This window comes from Phyllobates terribilis, unplaced genomic scaffold (assembly GCF_046119375.1).
Source record: "Phyllobates terribilis strain yellow unplaced genomic scaffold, ASM4611937v1 Scaffold_1__5_contigs__length_1240528914, whole genome shotgun sequence".
Classification (NCBI taxonomy): domain Eukaryota; kingdom Metazoa; phylum Chordata; class Amphibia; order Anura; family Dendrobatidae; genus Phyllobates; species Phyllobates terribilis.
This window is the reverse complement of record NW_027362761.1, coordinates 312,474,921-312,494,456: the sequence shown is the minus strand read 5'-3', so window position 1 is coordinate 312,494,456 and position 19,536 is coordinate 312,474,921.

Genomic DNA, 19,536 nt, shown 5'->3' with positions numbered 1-19,536 from the left:
CACTGAGCTTCTGCTGTTTCTTCCTGTGACTGTTTCTTGTATCTACTCTCCTTGACTGACTAACCCTGCTTCAGCCCCGGGTTTATATAGGGGAAGGTCTTCCCCTCCCAAGACTGGGCAGGAGGTGTGGCATGCACAGGATCCCTGGCCAAGAGACCTCCCACCTGCTCTCAGACATAACATTGCTTGTTACTGTGGAAACCAGACCCCTGGGGTGCCACGTTCCCCCCTAGTGAAATTTAGTACTCCGGGACTAAACATATTTTAGAAAAACATAACAAGATATAACAATAACAATACAATAAAGAAACACATAAAGGTGGTCACGGCATGTCCGTAACCGGTTGCAGTTTTTGAAGAAACAAAGGTGTCCATTTCACCAAAACAGGGAGACGTAACCAGGTAGGGGTCTGTCCTACCCCGAGTCCTTAACAGTCTCTAGTCCATCCTGGGTTACGCTCCAACTAATTGTACAAGGATTCCCGGTAAATCCACCAAGGATTCCTAAAAATAACTAGAAACACAAAATTATACACAAGCAACAATACACAGGTAAACATAAATAAAACAATTTATACACTTTAAATCCTCCAGCGTGCGGGTAACTGGCCTCTAGTGGCCCTAGTGGACCTACGGAGCTGACTGTCTAGCCCTGAACTACAGGGTGTAGGAGCTGTCAAGGGTAAACTGGGCAGCTGTCTACCGGCTCTTTGGCTCACTAGGGATATGGCAGGCTCACTGCAAGCAGAGGGTTGATCCTCCTGGTCTGCTGGTGTGGGGTCTTCTGCCTCCTGGACCGGCTGTTCTTCCAGCTCTACCTGTTGCTCCGTAGGTGCTTGGGATGCTGGTTGGAGGAAGGTGAGTACGGGTACCACAACTGCACCATTGACTTGAGTCCAAGACCGAGGGAAGTCCCCGAGCACAGTACTAACCATATCTTCCCTTTCCTCTACGGGTCGATGGTCTTCTTGTTCCTCTTCAGGGTTCCTCAGTTGTTCGGGACACTTTTTCAGGTGGTCCCGGGATACAATGGCTGTGGTTTCCCCTCCGTCTTTACTGATGGTACAAACCTTCGGGTTCTCGTGGCTTGAGGGCAGTACGGTGTACGGGTCCTTCTCCCACTGGTCGTCCAACTTGTGGAGCCGTCTCTTCCTCTTCAAGACCTGCTCTCCGGGTACCAGGGGAACAGCGGGAGCATACTGGTTGTAAGTTTTCTCTTGTCTTTCCCTAGCCTGACAGAGACTTCGCTCCACGCTCTCCTGTACTCTCCGGTACTGCTGCTGCCTCTCTGTGTCCCAGTCTGCTTCTGGTGAAGTGTCCTCGGGTGTCAGGACTCCCATTTCCAGGTCAACAGGTAACTTACCAGGTCTTGCCCTCATTAGGTAAGCCGGGGTACAGTTGGTGGAACCTACCGGGATGTGGTTGTATAGGTCCACCAGATCGGGCAGCTTCTCAGGCCACAGACTGCGTTCTTCCAGGGGCAACGTTTTCAGAAGATCCATTACCACCTGGTTCATTTTCTCACAAAGTCCATTAGTTTGCGGATGATAGGGTGTCGTCCTTATCTTCCGGCAGCCATACAGAGTGCAGAATTCTTGGAAGACCTCCGCTTCAAAGGCAGGTCCCTGGTCTGTCAACACTTGGTCCGGGTACCCGTGTGGACGGCAGAAATGCTGCTGGAAGGCTCTAGCTGCTGTTCGAGCTGTTAAGTCCTTGACGGGGACGACAACCAAGAACCGGGAGTAGTGATCCACGATGGTTAGTGCGTAGACGTAGCCACTTCTGCTTGGGGTCAGTTTTACATGATCCAAGGCTACCAGTTCCAACGGCTGCCGGGTGACGATGGACTGTAGGGGAGTCTTCTGGCTGGCACGGTCCTTCCTTCTTAGGTTGCACGGGCCACAGTCTCTGCACCACTTCTCAATGGTTCCCCTCATGCCTACCCAGTGGAATCGCTCGCGCAGCAGGAACTCCAGCTTCTTCCACCCGAAGTGTCCAGCTCCGTCGTGGTATGCCTCCATCACCATGGCTGCGTCTCTTCGTGGCACCACTACTTGCCAGAGTAGTTCATGCGTCCGGGAGTTAACCGTTCTGCGGCACAACTTCCCCTTGTAAAGGAACAGTCGACTCCTCTCTGCCCATAGTTGTTTGGCTTCCTCCGGAGCGTCTGGTTCAAGGCAAGCCTCCGGGCGAGTCAGCATCTCCTTCACCAGTCGGACGGCAGGGTCGCTGTCTTGCGTTTCCGCCCAGTTGTAGTGAGGTAAGGGGTTCAACGCAGCAGCCTGCTTACTCCTTACCCGGTGGGAATACTGGATAGTCCCATGACGGTGGAACGCAGGGAGTTCAACTTCTTCCAGTCCCTCCGGATCTTCTCCTTCGTCCGGCAGGTTGGGCATCCTGGACAGGGCGTCCGCGTTGGTATTGGAGCGTCCGGCCCGGTATTTGATTGTGAACTCGTAGTTGGACAGACGGGCCATCCACCTCTGCTCCAGGGCACCGAGTCTTGCCGTGTCCAGGTGTGTCAACGGGTTGTTATCCGTGTACACGGTGAACCGGGAAGAAGCGAGGTAATGCTTAAAGCGCTCGGTGACTGCCCATACTACGGCCAGGAACTCTAGCTTAAATGAGCTGTAATTCTCGGGGTTCCTTTCGGTGGGTCGCAGCTTTCGGCTGGCGTAGGCGATTACTCGTTCCTTCCCCTGCTGGATCTGGGACAGTACGGCTCCTAGCCCGATGTTACTGGCGTCGGTGTAGAGGATAAAGGGCTGGCTATAATCCGGGTACGCCAGGATTTCGTCCCCCGTGAGGGCCATCTTCAGCTGGCGGAAGGACTCTTCTTCCAGCTCCTCCCATTTGAAGGGCGGCTTCTGGTTCTTGGCCTTCCGGGACTGGCCTATCAGGAGGTCCTGCATAGGTGCTGCCTTTTTGGTGAAACCGGGAATAAACCTTCGGTAGTAGCCTACCAACCCGAGGAACTGCCGCACTTCTTTTACGCTGGAGGGGCTTGGCCATTCCTTAATTGCGGTGATCTTATCAGGGTCGGGAGCCACTCCGTCAGCGCTCACCACGTGTCCCAGGTACTGCACCTTTGGTTTCAGGAGGTGACACTTGGAGGGTTTCACCTTTAGGCCGTAACTCGCCAGAGCTTCGAACACTTCGGCCAGGTGTTTCAGGTGGTCCTCATACGTCTTGGAATATACAATGACATCGTCCAGGTACAACAGGACCGTCTCGAAGTTTCTGTGGCCCAGACAACACTCCATTAGTCGTTGGAAGGTTCCTGGTGCGTTGCAGAGTCCGAACGGCATGCAGGTGAACTCGCTAAGTCCCATCGGGGTGGTGAATGCGGTCTTCTCCCGGTCCGCGTCTGCTACAGGAACCTGCCAGTACCCGCTAGTGAGATCCAAGGTAGAGAAGAAGTTAGCAGATCTTAAAGCAGCCAATGACTCCTCTATCCTTGGTAAGGGGTACGCATCCTTGTGTGTGATACGGTTGATTTTCTGGTAATCTACACACATCCTCATGGTGTTGTCTTTTTTTCTGACTAAGACTAGTGGAGCTGCCCAGGGGCTACAGCTATCCCTTATCACCCCAGCCTCCTTCATGTCTCTAAGCATCCCCTTGGCGTGTTGGTAGTGTGCAGGGGGTACGGGTCGATACCTCTCTTTTATGGGAGGATGGTCTCCCGTGGGGATGTGGTGTTCTACCCCCTTGACTCGCCCGAAGTCTAACGGGTGTTTACTAAACACTCTCTCGTACTCTTGAACCACCCGATAGACTCCCTGTTTCTGATGTGAGGGAGTGGAGTCAGTACCCAAATGTAGTTGCTGACACCAGTCCTCCATTGTTTTCTTAGAGCCGTTACCTTCCTCCGGGTGAGATGGAGGCAAGGGTTCCACAGATTGTATAGCATTTTGGTTAATGGTATATAATTTGGCTAGCGTGGCATACCGGGGCAGGTACACTTCCCTCTTCCCGATATTGATTATGCGAACGGGCACCCTCCCATGGCGTACATTAACCACCCCCCGTGCTGTCAAGATGGTGGGCCTACTGTCTGAGTAAACTGGTTCTACCATTGCCTGGTAATCTCTACCTCTCAGACCAATAGCTGCCCGGCACCAAATCATCATTTCACTTTTTGGGGGCATGGCAATAGGAAAAGGGTCACACATTCTTACGCTACCAATCTCACCGCCGGAGAGTTCCACCTGTTGCCGTCGCATCAGTGCCCGGATCTCTTTCTGGAGCACCCGCTGCTCGCCGGAGCTGGCGTTCTTGGCAACCTGCTGTAAAAGGAAAATCACCTCTGCAAGACAATTTTCAATTACATTAGTTCCTAGCGTTATCTTTGGGTGACTCTCGTGTTTGTCAATGTCTACAATAATCAGTCCCTGTGCTGCTAGTTCGACTCTACCAATTTTAATGGTCGCCTCTTTAAATCCGATCTGTGGCACGGGCTGACCATTGCTGGCGATGATACTCAAGTCGTCGTTAGGGTAGCGGGTTATATCCGAGTCATTCCAGTACTGCTTGAAGAGCACGTACGGGATGGTGGTGACCTGTGACCCGGTGTCCAGTAGGGCACTCATAGGGATGCCATCCAGTACCACAGGCAAGACTGGACGTCCTCCGACGTATTTGTCGCGCCAGTTCGATGGGCCTGGTGATCTTTTTCCTGGGGGTTGGCCCTCTACCCCCAGGTTGTGCCAGTTTAAAGGACAGTACCTTGCCATATGTCCGGGTTGATTGCAGCGGCGGCAGATGGGTCGCCCGTCCTCGTTGTACCGGTCACTGGGTCTTCCTCTGGCCGGTGGGGTCCTCCTTGGTCGACGCCACGGGATGTTCTCCGGTCCGGATGCCAGCTGGATCTTCCCTGGAGTGGAAGCCTGTAAAGACTGCACAGTTCGGGTTAACGCAGCAACGCTTTTAGCTAGCTCTTGGACCTGATGGTGCGGGTCTGGAGCCGGGTCATTGTTCAAAGCCTGCGCATCAGCCCCTACAGGCCCTGCCGACAAGGGCGCCGCCTCCTGGTGGTAAGTGATAGCTGGGCGCCTGTGGGTCACAACGCCATCCGGTGCCGGTTCTCGGAGCACCCGGATGGCTCTGTCCTTGAACTGTGCAAATCCCAGATGAGGGTCCTGTAGGGCCATTGCCCGCAACTGGGTTCGGTGGGCATTGCAATATAAACCCTCTATAAATTGTTCAGTCAACAGCCTGTCCTCGTCTCCCACGCCGTCAGGGTCGGTCTGCTTAACGGCTCTCAGGGCCTCTTGTAGGTTCAGGGCATAGTCCCTTATACTCTCATGGGCCCGCTGTTTGCACCCGTAGAATCTAAGCTTGATCTCGGCTGAGGTGCGGGTATCAAAGGTGTCCCTCAGCCGGGTTAGTATCCCTGCGACAGTCCTCCCCCCAGGTGGCCAGGACTTTACCTCCCTTCGGGCTGCTCCGGTTAATTGGGCCACCAGGATGCTCACTTTTTGCTCCTCTGTGAGGGGGTACACCTGGAAGAGGCTATCCAACCTTTCTCTAAAGTCCTGCAGGGTATGTGACTCCCCTGAGTACTGGGGTAGCCAGGCTGCCCCCGGGATATAGGGCATGGTGAAAGGCATGACCGCGACAGCGGTGGCGCTGGCGGGGGTTGAAGCGGCGAAGCTCTCCTCCGTATCCGACATCCTTCTCCCCCCTAGTGGACCGTGGCCTACCTTGCGATGATCCTCTTCCGTAGGCCGCGGCTCCGCAGTGGATCGTCAGGGTTGAGGACCTTCCGTCGTGCTCCGGTGACGTCGGCGTCTGCTGGGCTCCTTCCAGGACCTTACGCAACGTCCGGACGTGAGGCGGGGCTTCAGTTCTCGCGGGCTTTTCGGAGTCCACGCCCCTCTTCTTCCCGCGCGGCGTCCTCAAGATGGCGTCCAACGGCGGGAAAACTCCACGGATGGCGGGAAGAAGGCTGAAGATGGCGCCGGATGGCGGGAATCTTCACCGATGGCGGGAAAACTTCACGGATGGTAAGTTTTAAAAGTCTCTTTTTCAGGCACGCAGTACCCGGTGGTTGCGGGCACGAAATCCTGCCGACTATGCCAAAGTTGACGCGCCCCTGGGCCTGCTGTGTCGCGCAGCGTCTCGCGCACGGGGGCTTACCCGGAACCGGATCAGATGAGGGTTGTAGTCTCCGAGTGACGGGGACCCAGTCCGTGCCCAGGGAGTCAACTCAGTGTGTGGCAGTCTTGATAGATGTTATTTGAGTGTCGACTACGCCACCCGTTGATTTGCAGCTATGGAGCTGCCGCTGCAGGGCAGACCGCTGAGGCCGGTGTAGAATTGTGCAGCGTGATAGTATAACCCCCAACGGGAGGGGTATGGCCTCAGGGCAGCCGACGTGGAAGATGAGGGTAGCAGGAACCACTCAGAGACGGTGCGGTGTAATTCAGGGTCTTTACTGGTAACAACGATAGACCCTCCCGGAGTACTTGCTAGCGAACGGGGCCTGGTCAGTCCTTGAGCAGATGGGATCTCCCCTGGCCAGGCGGAGTTGTAGGCCTCCCAAACTGACTGTACTCTTCTGGCTACCTTGCTAGAAGCGGATATAAGTAGCCCACGTCCCTGAGTGTACCGTGTGGTGCTCACCCGTATGGCCGGTGACTCGGGGCCTTCTAATGGCTTCCGCTCCACGATGGCGGCGCTGGTCCCACGCGTGTGACCGTGCCTTCGGGTTTCTGGGCCTGAGGACCTGAAATCACCTGCCGGTCGGCTTCTGCTGCTGGGTAAGAGTTAGTCCCCACAGCCTCGGACGCCGGGTCCGGTAAGAAAGCTTCTCAGTCAGGGCGAGCTCTGCAGCTGCCAGCCCCTGACTTGTAGTAGTATTGCTCCCACTGAGCTTCTGCTGTTTCTTCCTGTGACTGTTTCTTGTCTCTACTCTCCTTGACTGACTAACCCTGCTTCAGCCCCGGGTTTATATAGGGGAAGGTCTTCCCCTCCCAAGACTGGGCAGGAGGTGTGGCATGCACAGGATCCCTGGCCAAGAGACCTCCCACCTTCTCTCAGACATAACATTGCTTGTTACTGTGGAAACCAGACCCCTAGGGTGCCACACAAGCGTAAATGTGCAACCTGCCACTCACCCACCACCAGGCTGCAATACCATACTGCTAGCTTGCTTGCACTTGAAATGGGGCCTTTTAGTTTGGAGGAGGCCGAAGCTGGCCACTACCTCATGGCTGCTTCGGCAGCGAGGTATCCATACTCAGTCCCCAGCCGCCCGGCGGCCGGGTGTCCACACACGGTCCCCAGACGCCTGGGGGCAGCCGGGTGACAATAAACGGTCCCCAGCCACCCCTATTTGTCCTTGGAACTTCCCCCCACACTTTTCTTAGCCCGGCCTGCTTTAGGGCATCATTGGACGAGCCCACCAGAGAACCAGACTCCTCTGGTGGTCCCTGGCTTCTCCATCAGGGGAGTTGAGAGTGCCAAGGTGAGGAGCATGATGATGATGATAGAAGTTAGCATCTGCTTTGTTTTCTTGGAATGCAAGCGCATGTATGTAGTAGCGGTTAGGCCTGAGGTGGTCAGCGTTTTGGCGCATATCCTACCTCCTCCGAGGATTGCTGGATGTTTTCCTGCTAGTATCCCAGTTCTATGACTCCCGTTAAAACAAAGCTTCAGGTGATGAATGATGGATGAGGTGGTGGCAAAGGAGAAAGAGCTGGAGGAACAGGGACCATTCACATCAATATCAGGCTAGTCAACTACACATGTCTAGTAGGATATGTTTCTGTACCAAAAGGAGAGGTTCGGCTACACAGTTATAGGGCATGCACTGAGGCACTCCAATGCCCCTTGGAAGTGACATGGATGTCAGAGGGCCTTAACTAAACCATTTTTTCCATTTATAGCAACTGGGTCTCCTGTGCACTGTTGGCCTAAGCAGTGAATGGAAAGGCTTTCCAAAAATTATGAGGAATTGCAATGCCCCTTGAAACAGACGTGGATTACAGCATACTAAAGACCTTCTACCCATTATTGGGGAGTGGGTCTCCCTTAGTGTTCGCCTATGAATTGAAAAGCAAAAGCTGACTAAAATTAGGAGGAAATGCAATGCCCGTTGGAAGAATGGTGGAGTTCCCAGTGATATAAAAAGACAATATCAATGCCCCTTGAAAAAGTGGTGGAGGTCACAGTAGCTTAACAAGACAGTTTAAATGCCCCTTAGAAGAGACGTGTAGGTCGCAGTAGCTTAACAAGATGGTTTTAATGCCCCTTGGAAGAGACGTGGAGGTCGCAGTAGCTTAACAAGACGGTATTACTGCCCCTTGGAAGAGACGAGGAGGTCGCACTAGCCTAACAAGAGAGTTTAAATGCCCCTTGGAAGAGACGTGGAGGTCGCAGTAGCTTAACAAGATGGTTTTAATGCCCCTTGGAAGAATCGTGGAGGTCGCAGTAGCTTAACAAGATGGTTTAAATGCCCCTTGGAAGAGATGTGGAGGTTGCAGTAGCTTAACAAGACGGTTTAAATGCCCCTTGGAAGAGACGTGGAGGTGGCAGTAGCTTAACAAGACGGTTTTAATGCCCCTTGGAAAAGTGGTGGAGGTCTCAGTTGCTTAACAAGACGGTTTAAATGCCCCTTGGAAGAGACGTGGAAGTTGCAGTAGCTTAACAAGATGGTTTAAATGCCCCTTGGAAGAGACGTGGAGGTCGCAGTAGCTTAACAAGACGGTTTTAATGCCCCTTGGAAAAGTGGTGGAGGTCTCAGTTGCTTAACAAGACGGTTTAAATGCCCCTTGGAAGAGACGTGGAAGTTGCAGTAGCTTAACAAGACGGTTTAAATGCCCCTTGGAAGAGATGTGGAGGTCGCAGTAGCTTAACAAGATGGTTTTAATGCCCCTTGGAAAAGTGGTGGAGGTCTCAGTTGCTTAACAAGATGGTTTAAATGCCCCTTGGAAGAATTGTGGAGGTCGCAGTAGCTTAACAAGACGGTTTAAATGCCCCTTGGAAGAGACGTGAAGGTCGCAGTAGCTTAACAAGACGGTTTTAATACCCCTTGGAAGAGACGTGGAGGTCACAGTAGCTTAACAAGATGGTTTTAATGCCCCTTGGAAGAGACGTTGAGGTGTCAGTTGCTTAACAAGACGATTTAAATGCCCCTTAGAAGAGACGTGGAGGTTGCAGTAGCTTATCAAGATGGTTTAAATGCCCCTTGGAAGAGACGTGGAGGTCGCAGTAGCTTAACAAGACGGTTTTAATGCCCCTTGGAAAAGTGGTGGAGGTCTCAGTTGCTTAACAAGACAGTTTAAATGCCCCTTGGAAGAGACATGGAGGTTGCAGTAGCTTAACAAGACGGTTTAAATGCCCCTTGGAAGAGATGTGGAGGTTGCAGTAGCTTAACAAGACGGTTTTAATGGCCCTTGAAAAAGTGGTGGAGGTCACAGTAGCTTAACAAGATGATTTTAATGCCCCTTACAAAAGCCATGCAGTACAGCACATTAATAACATTATTCCCATTATTGGGGAGTGGGTCTCCCATAGTTTTTACCTATGCCTTCCAAGGTACGTGTGTGATCTCGCCTCGCCTCAGAGCCGCCAACAGGTTACTGCCATTGGCACACACGACCATGCCTGGATGTAGGTTCAGCGGTCTGAGCCACAGATCTGCCTGCTCTTTCACAGCTGGTAGTTTTGTCACCCCTGCTGATGCTGGCCTGGCAGGTGGTACAAATGGCCTTTTTGGGGTTATCAGCAGAGTCTTTAAAAAAATTCCAGACTCTGGAAGACCTACCGGTTGTACTGGCAACGTCCCTTGTGTTGGTGTTACGGGGAACGGTTGCCCGCCTTCTGTCTGCGGCCACCACACTGCTTCTTCCTGCCTGTTGGGGTACTCTGCCTCCTTCCCCCTGTGTGCTGCTGGCCTCGCTCTGCATGTCCTCCTGCCACGTTGTGTCAGTTACTAGATCATCCACCACCTCCTCCTCTTCCACTTGCGCACCACGATCCTCCTCCTCACTTCGTGGCAATTGTGTCTCGTCATCGTCCACCTCTTGTGACAAATTGCCAGCGTCGACTTCCTCTGGCCGTGGCTGTTCAAATATTTGGGCATCGCTACATGGGATCTCCTCTTCCACCACTTTAAGCTGAGCAGGCGATGGCCACAAATATGGAAATGGACCAGTGAACAGCTCTTCAGAGTGTCCAAGTGTGGGATCAGTTGCTGTCTGACCACACTCGGCATGGTGGGAGGAAGGAGCATCAGGGTGAGGAGGAGTATGCGGTCGAGACTCATGGCTACTAAAACTTGACCGTGTGGAAGACAGACCGGAGGTGGTGGTGCCCAGGTAACTGGAAGTATTATCTGCTATCCAATTAATAATCTGTTCACACTGATCAGTTTACAATAGTGGTGTTGCTGTTGTGTGCTTCCCTAGTAATTCGGTCAAGAACTGGGAGCGAGAAGATGTGGCTGTTGGTTGTGGCACATTTTTGCCTTGGCCACGGCCCCGCCCTCTACACGCACCATCACCAGACCGTCCAGTTCCACGTCCCTTGCCACGAACCTTGCCCATTGTAAATGAAGTAAAATAGCTTACACTCACACTATCAATGGAAAAAGGGTAATAAAAAGGAGATTAGAACCGTGGAAGAGGAAAACCACAGTTCTATTTCTCTGGCCTACACCAGAATCTTTTAAACAGATATATTCGTGACTGAACAGACAGGGAGACACTATTACTGTTTTTTTTTACGTAAAACAGGCCAAAAGCTGGATAATACAGAGATTTGACCCGTGGAACTGCAAAACCACAGTTATATTTTTCTGGCCTACACCGGACTCTTTTAAACAGATATATTGGTGTCTGAACAGTCACAGACACACTCAATTTTTTTTTTTGGGGGGAATACCAAAAGATTAATAAGAAGCCTATTTGGACAGTCTGACTGAGTAAAAAAAATAAATACAGGATTTAGATGAAAAAAAAAGGATTTTCCTGGCCCCTGAGACCGGGGAATAAGTCTAGCAATTTGACCAGCAGGAGCACACAGGACTGTAATGCAGCGTTTGCTGGTATAACCACTGCGTCTCCTATACAGCCTGCCTGCCTGCCTGATATCTGGGATAGATATTAGTCCTGAGAAGGACTGTTTGTTTGATTTTGCAGGCTTTAGAGACCCTACACTACCTATTTCGCAGTATAAATCTCTCCCTAGGTCAGCAGCACTCTCCCTACACTGTCTGATCCGGAGCGACTGTGTCCAAGATGGCGGCGCCCGGTTTTAAATACTCGAGGTGACGCTGTGCGGCCAGCCAATCACTGTAATGCCCACAAACAACATGGCTGCGGCATTACAGTGACTGGCTGGCAATCCCTGCATGTTCATTGGCTATGTAAAGAGCGCAAAACGTGCAGGGCGGAGACCTGAGCTCCCGCCCGAGTAACCCGGAAATGCTCGGTGCTTGCCGAACATCCCGAGTAGTGAGATGCTTGGGCGTGTACCGAGCAGTGTCGAGCATGCTCGCTCAACACTAGTGACCAGTTAAATAATGTTATATTGTATAGATCAGACTTTTATAGAGGTGATACTAAATTTTTTTTTTTACTTCTGAATTTAAAAAATAGGAAAAGGGGATAATTTATGATCCCCTGGAATACTTTTAGTAGGACTTCATCGGGGTTATAACTATAGCAGATACATTGTCCTGTTCTATCAAGATCGGCATTGTTCACGACACAGCTTTTAATGAATCCAGCATATAAAAAAGTGGCATATACCTTGCCACAAATTTTATTCCAGTCAGAGACTAAAGTGTGGACAAGTAGGGGCTGTAGGGCCATCATGCTGTATATAGAGACCTGTGACCCTATGATTGTCAAAGCCTACCCTTCAGACAGGCAGAGTAGGGAGAGCTGCAGCTGAGTGAGGGAGAGAATTGGCGGTTGATTTAGTCAGGCATTCCACAGCAATATGCATCTGAATTAACAGTCCTTCTAAGGACTAATTCAGATGCATATATTTATTACTGGTGATAGCAGGAGTTAGGCAGGCAGAGTTTGTGGACACTGTATACAGCTGAATATCGTCCATTGCATGTTCTGTCTGCTGCTGTTACTGATATCCATAGCCCTAGATATCAGGGGTAATTTTCCTTTGCTCCTAAACCTGATTATTTGCTTAAAAAGCAATACAGTACACCATTTTACTACTCCATTTGCTTGTTAGCAGAATATAGCCAGATTTTTTTGATTTTATTCGCATTGCTGTATTGAGGAACCAGAGAAACTTGTCCATCATCAGACGTGATCCGATATTACTGCGGTGATAATCGTGACATTTTTTGGAGCATTCCAACTATTACACTCCAGTTAAAGTCTGCCAGTTGTATGTTGTTCAACCTATTCACACTTAGTCGCTGAACAATACCATATCTCTAACGCCACTGCCTAAAACCGTGGTCATCAGATTTGATCCCATATTACTACGGTAATAATCGTGACATTTTTTGGAGTGTGCCAAATATTACACTCCTGTTAAAGTCTGCCAGTTCTGTGTTGTTCAACCTATTCACACTTAGTTACTGACCAATACCATATCTCTAACACCACTGACTAAAACCGTGGTGATCAGACGTGATCCCATATTACTGCGTTAATAATTGTCACATTTTTTTGAGCATGCCAAATCTTACACTCCATTTACACTCTTACACACCATTTAAAATGGACAAGGCGCGTAGCAAGGGACAGGGAAGTTGACGTGATGCTAATGGTGCATGCAAGGCCATGGGACAGATGAAACTGTGCCTGCTGAGGGAGCACAACAAACACCCACGTCATGTCGAACTACCTTCCTGTCCCAATTTCTAGGTGGCCACAGAACACAACTATTGAAGCCAGAGCAGTGTCAAAAGGTTGTTGGTTGGATAGCTCATTATGCTTCCAATCACTTTGCCGCCACCACCACCACCACCCTGTCTTCCACATGGTCCAGTCTCAGTGGCCGTGAGTTTGAACCACATATTCCTCACCCTGATCCTCCTTCCTCCCACCATGACGAGTACCCGGGAACAAGTGATCCCACACTTGGACACTTCGAAGAGCTGTTCACCTTTCCATTTATAGATTTGGGCCTCTCGCCCATGCCGCTTCAAGAGGAGATCGCATGTAGTGATGCCCAAATATTTGAGCTGCCATGGTCACACCTAGGCGATGGTGGGCAAGTGTAATTACTGTCACAAGAGGTGGATAATGATGAGACACAATTACAGCAAGTCAGGAGGAGGCCCATGGTGCACACATAGAAGACGAGGTGATGGATGATGAAGTCACTGATCTAACCTGGCCAGGTGACATGAATAGCGAGGACAGCAGCACAGAGGGCGAGGGAGGCATATAACCACAATAGGCAGGAACAAGCAGTGGGGTGGCCACAGACACAAGGCAGGCAACTGTTCCCCAGAACACCAACATGAGGGAAGTTGCCAGTCCAACTGTTAGGTTTTCCAGAGTCTGGCTCTTTTTTAAAGACTGTCCAGATAACCCCAAAAAGGTCATTTGCAACATCTGCCATGCCAGCATCATCAAGGGCAGCAAAACTACTAGCCTGACCACCACCAGCATGCTCATGCACATGACAGCAAAGCACCCGACTAGGTGGTCTGAACACCTGCGTTCACAATCAGTGCCTGCTGGAGACACCACTGCCTGTTCCACTGTTGTGCATGCACGCCAATCCCCCAATCCCCTATCTGTGGCACAGGCGAAGATGCCTCCCGTCCTGCAACTGTCATTGACACTCGCAACCACCACCATCAGCAACCACGTCCACATCCCAGGGCAGCATTCAATTGTCCCTACCCCAGTCCTTATGACAAATATTGCCTTTTAGGCTCGTGGAGACGGAATCTTTCCGCCACCTCATGGTGTCAGCCGTCTCTTGCTATTAAGTCCCCAGCCGCTACTATTTCTCCCCGTGTGCCGTCCCCACCTTACACAAGCACGTGTCCCAGAACATTACCCATACCCTCAACAACGCAGTTACTGGGAAGGTCCATCTAACCACAGACACGTGGACAAGTGCTTGTGGCCAGGGATGGTACATCTCGCTGATGGCACACTGGGTTAATATAGTGGAAGCCAGGACCCAGTCAAACCCTGGGACGGAATACGTCCTCCCGATGCCGAGGATTGTGGGCCCTGGGACAATCAGGGTTGCCCCCACATTCTACAGCTCCTGCACCTCCTTCTCCTCCTCTTCAGCCTCCATCTCTGAAATGACTACATCAGTCAGAAGCTGGAAGCACTGCAGCACTGCCTCGGCCAAGCAGCAACAGGCTGTGCTGAAGCTAATATGCTTAGGGGAAAAACGCACACCACTGCAGAGTTGTTGACAGCTGTAACAGAGCAGGCAGATTTATGGCTGTCACCGCATGTTGTGTGGACATGTCTGCAGGAGAGACATCATAATCGTGCTTCTTCCCTCCAGGTGGAGGAGAGGAGCAGGACAGGAGACGGAATGGTGCAGAAAGTAATAGCTCAGGCTGATGCCTACACCCGGGGCAGAAGGTATCTGTACAGTGAGCAGGAGGCAGGACGCTGCTCTTCTACTGACAAGTGCTGGCCAGATTCCTATCTTGTATCTGCTGTCTTGCTATCGAAGGCACAGTAGATTTTTTCCTGCTGCTTGAACTTTTAAACAGATCTGTGTCTCTGTCCATGCAAATCGCTGATCAGCCGATCTGTAAAAATCTTCAAAGCAACTCATGGTGCCTCAGATAGAGGGACAGACATGAGTGGTCAGTATCCTGCACTGATAGATGTGACCCCGGTCCAGGACACCACAGATTAGGATATATGTCTCTTTCCCCCTTCATAAATACATACAATCAGGGTGGGCCATTTATATGGATGCACCTAAATAAAATGGGAATTGTTGGTGATATCAACTTCCTGTTTGTGGCACATTAGTATATGGGAGGGGGACAACTTTTCCAGATGGGTGGTGACCATGGCGGCCATTTTGAAGTCAGCCATTTTGTATCCAACTTTTTTTTTTCAATGGGAAGAGGGTCATGTGACACATCAGACTTATTGAGAATTTCATAAGAAAAACAATGCTGTGATTGGTTTTAACGTAACTTTATTCTTTCATGAGTTATTTACAAGTTTCTCTTTGTTTACAGCCATTGACGTGTCGCAGAGGTTAATACATGAGGAGCAGATAGATATTGTGTTGATGTCTGGTGAACGCAGTACCTGGGTTATTGCAGCAGATTTCAATGCAAGACACCCTACGAGACCACCCATCTCCCATGCTACAGTTAGCAAACTGCCCGCCAAATTTCGTGAAACAGGTTCAGTGTTAGATTTGCCAAAATGTGGACGAAAGAAAACTGTCACCAATGAAGAAACATCAGTGGCTGTCCAAGCTTCCATCAGCAAGAGCTCACAGCGTAGCACTCGCCGCATGTCACTGGAGAGTGGCATCAGTCGAAGATCCCTTCGGCAGATATTAGCTACTCACAAATGGCACCCTTACAAAATCCAGCTGCTGCAGCATCTCAACGAGGATGACCCAGATCGGCACACTGAATTTGCAGAATGGGCAAAGCAAAAATTGGAACAGGACCCTCAGTTTACACAGAACATTATGATGAGGCAAACTTTTTTGTGAATGATGAAGTTAACAAACAAAACCACCGCCATTGGTTTGACACTAACCCACAGTGGATAGATCCCTCCAAGATTGTTGGAACACAAAAATTGATGGTATGGTGTGGTATATGGGGTACAAAGATAGTGGGGCCATTCTTCATCAATGGAAACCTTAATGCCACTGGATATCTGGAATTGCTACATGATGATGTGTTGCCCTCTTTATGCATTGAAGATGGCACGTTCCCTGAGTTTGGTGCACCACCACATTATGGGTGTCAGATCCGAGCATTCCTACATGAACAGTTTCCTGGAAAGTGGATTGGTCGTCGTGTGCCAGTTGAATGGCCACCAAGGTCTCCTGATCTGACCCCCTTAGACTTTTATCTTTGGGGTCATCTGAAGGCAATTGTCTATGCTGTGAAGATACGAGATGTGCGGCATCTGAAACAACGGATGCTAGCATTTCTTCTGCGGTGTTGCTATCAGTGTGTCAAGAGTGGGAAAAGAGGGTTGCATTGACAATCCAACACAATGGGCAGCACTTTGAACACATTTTATAAGTGGTCATAAACTTGTAAATAACTCATTGAAAAAAATAAAGTTGGATCCAAAATGTCCAACTTCAAAATGGCCGCCATGGTCACCACCCATCTGAAAAAGTTTTCCCCCTCCCATATACTAATGTGCCACAAACAGGAAGTTGATATCACCAACCATTCCCATTTTATTTAGGTGTATCCATATAAATGGCCAATCCTGTGTGTGTGTATATACATATATATATATATATATATATACATATATATATATATATACATACACACCATGTGACGTGGTCCTGTAGCCGGGGTCAGGGTCCTATCAGTCCAGTGTCTGTATCATCTCATATTGTAAATCCAGGGTGACAAACATGAAAACATCATTATAAAACCTTTTATTAAAAGAAAAAATCCCCACAAAGTTGAGGATGAATTTATTTGATAAAGAGCCAACTAGAAACAGCCAGTGTATGTGTACAGAGAATCACATATAGCAGCAGGCCCCTGACCATATACTCAGTCTGGACAACAAGGGGAGAGAATGGAAAAAGAGAGGAGTAGACGTACCAGGGGGAACACTTTCTTCTTTACATGTGTAATATTCTTCCTCCCACCCTTCTGATTCCCACTTTCTCTCCGTTCCCCTCTTTGGGGTCTTGCCCAGACAAGAGTATTCCTTTTAGGGTTACCTGGATACATTCAGGGACCTATGCCCATATGCTGAGCTCTATACGCACCTACTAGCTGTTTCTATTTTCTTCTATTTAGCTCTTTGTCATATACAGGTGCATCTCACTAAGTTAGAATATCATTAAAAAGTTAATTTATTTCTGTTCTTCAATACAAAAAGTGAAACTCCTATATTATATACATAATAACTGTTAGGCGCCAGGCGCTTGCTGGATCGGAAATGGGTTCTGAGTCATCAGTGGAATCTGTGGTCTCCCATTCTGGTCCAGCTGGGGCTGATGCTGCACAGCACCGCCGTCGGTCCCAACGCCTGCCAGTGCACGAGATGTACAAGTGGTATCTTGTGTATTTGTGCCTAGCAACATGAAGCACAGGTTGCGGAGAGAGACTAGGCTACTGCAGCCTAAGTCCGAGAGGCGCCGCACTGAGCATGCCCGTGACCTGGCGGACCGTGATTGGTGGTTTGGCAACCACCTGACCCGGTGACCTGGCACCGCCTGATTGGTCCACAGGTGGCGTCACCAATGGTGCGATGGTGGGCAGGGCTTAGTCTTTAAAAGGCCCGCCCACAAACATAGCGGCGCACTCTTATCTTTGAGCAGTGATGCTGTTGTGTGGACGACTGTGTTCCACGTGTAGTTTCCATAGGCAGGCTAGTGGAAATAGGCAGATAGCTAGGCCGTACAGACTGGCTCTGACTAGGGGGTCGCCTTACACCCCGAGCGGTCTGCAGACGCCGTATTCCCGGAGCCGCCTGTCAGCCACGTGGAGGGATCCTCCTCAGTCCGGTAGCACGCCGGCCGAGTGCACTTACAAACCGGCGTGAGTCACACGCATCCTAGCGCCCACTGCGTAGCCCCTGTGTAGTTAACAGGGCTACAGCTACTTCCCGGTTGCACATCTCCCGTGCAGTTAACGGAGATAGAGCGAACCGCTATACCCGTTCCTGTGTGCAGTAACACGGAAGGGTTTTTCATTTAAGTTGGTTGTCTTCCTTCTCACCCGGAAGGTGTTCGGCAGCAGTCCTCCAGGCTGCATTGCGGACTCCGGGGTCGGTTGCTTTCCATTAAAATAAAGTTGTTTGCAACCGTCCCCTTAACAGTAACATAGTTTTTAAGGTTGAAGGAAGACTTTGCCCATCTAGTTCAACCCATATAGAGTCATTACAAACAGAGTGATCTATTTCAAGTGTTTATTTCTGTTAATGTTGATGATTATGGCTTACACCCAATGAAAACACAAAAGTCATTATCTCAGTAAATTAAAATAATTAACAAAAAACACATGCAAAGGCTTCCTAAGTGTTTAAAAATGTCCCTTAGTCTGTTTCACTAGGCTTCACAATCATGAGGAAGATTGCTGACTTGACAGATGTCCAGAAGGCAGTCATTGACACACTCCACAAGGTCCCAGAGTTCCAATTTTCATTTTGAAATCAAGGTCCCAGAGTCTGGAGGAAGAGTGGAAAGGCACACAATCCAAGCTGCTTGAGGTCTAGTGTGAAGTTTCCACAATCAGTGATGGTTTGGGGAGCCATGTCATCTGCTGGTGTAGGTCCACTGTGTTTTATCAAGACCAAAGTCAGCGCAGCCGTCTACCAGGAAATTTTAGAGCACTTCATGCTTCCCTCTGCCGACAAGCTTTTTGGAGATGGAGATTTCATTTTACAGCAGGACTTGGCACCTGTCCACATTGTCAAAAGTACCAATAACTGGTTTAAAAACAACAGTATCGCTGTGTTTGATTGGCCAGCAAACTCGCCTGACCTTAACCCCATAGAGAATCTGTGGGGTATTGTCAAGAGGAAGATGAGAGACACCAGACGCAACAATGCAGACGAGCTGAAGGCTGTTATCAAAGCAACCTGGGCTTCCATAACACCTCATCAGTGCCACAGGCTGATTGCCTCCATGCCATGCTGCATTGATGCAGTAATTGATGCAAAAGGAACCCTGACCAAGTATTGAGTGCATTTACTGAACATTCATTTCAGTAGGCCAACATTTCGGATTTTAAAAACATTTTTCAAGCTTTTGTTATGAAGTATTCTAATTTACTGAGATGATGATTTTTGTGTTTTCATTGTCTGTAAGCCATAATCATCAACATTAACAGAAATAAACACTTGAAATCGATCACTCTGTTTGTAATGACTCTATATAATATACGAGTTTCACTTTTTGTATTGAAGAACTGAAATAAATTAACTTTTTGATGATATTCTAATTTAGTGAGATGCACCTGTATATCAGGGCAGCGCAAGTTGCAGCCTACAGAAAGGGACAGACAGAGACTGGAATAAAAGGTGTGGGAGCTAATGCGGGGGTCATTATACAGCATGGGAATTAATGTGTGGGGCCATTATGCAGAGTGATAGCTATTGTGGGGACCATTATACAGCATGAGAACTAATGTGGGGTTCATTATGCAGCATGGGAGCTAATGTGGGAGCCATTATACACATTCTGCATAATGGCCTCCACATTAGCTCCCATGCTGTATAATAATGCCCGCATTAGCTCTCACACCTTTTATTGGCCACACACTGGACCTCAACTTCACCCGCCTCTGTTGCCTATCTAACTTCTCTACCTCTCCTCTCCCCCTGTCTGACCACAGCCTACTTATATTCTCTTCTCTCCAGGAGCACAATCCCCACTCCACAA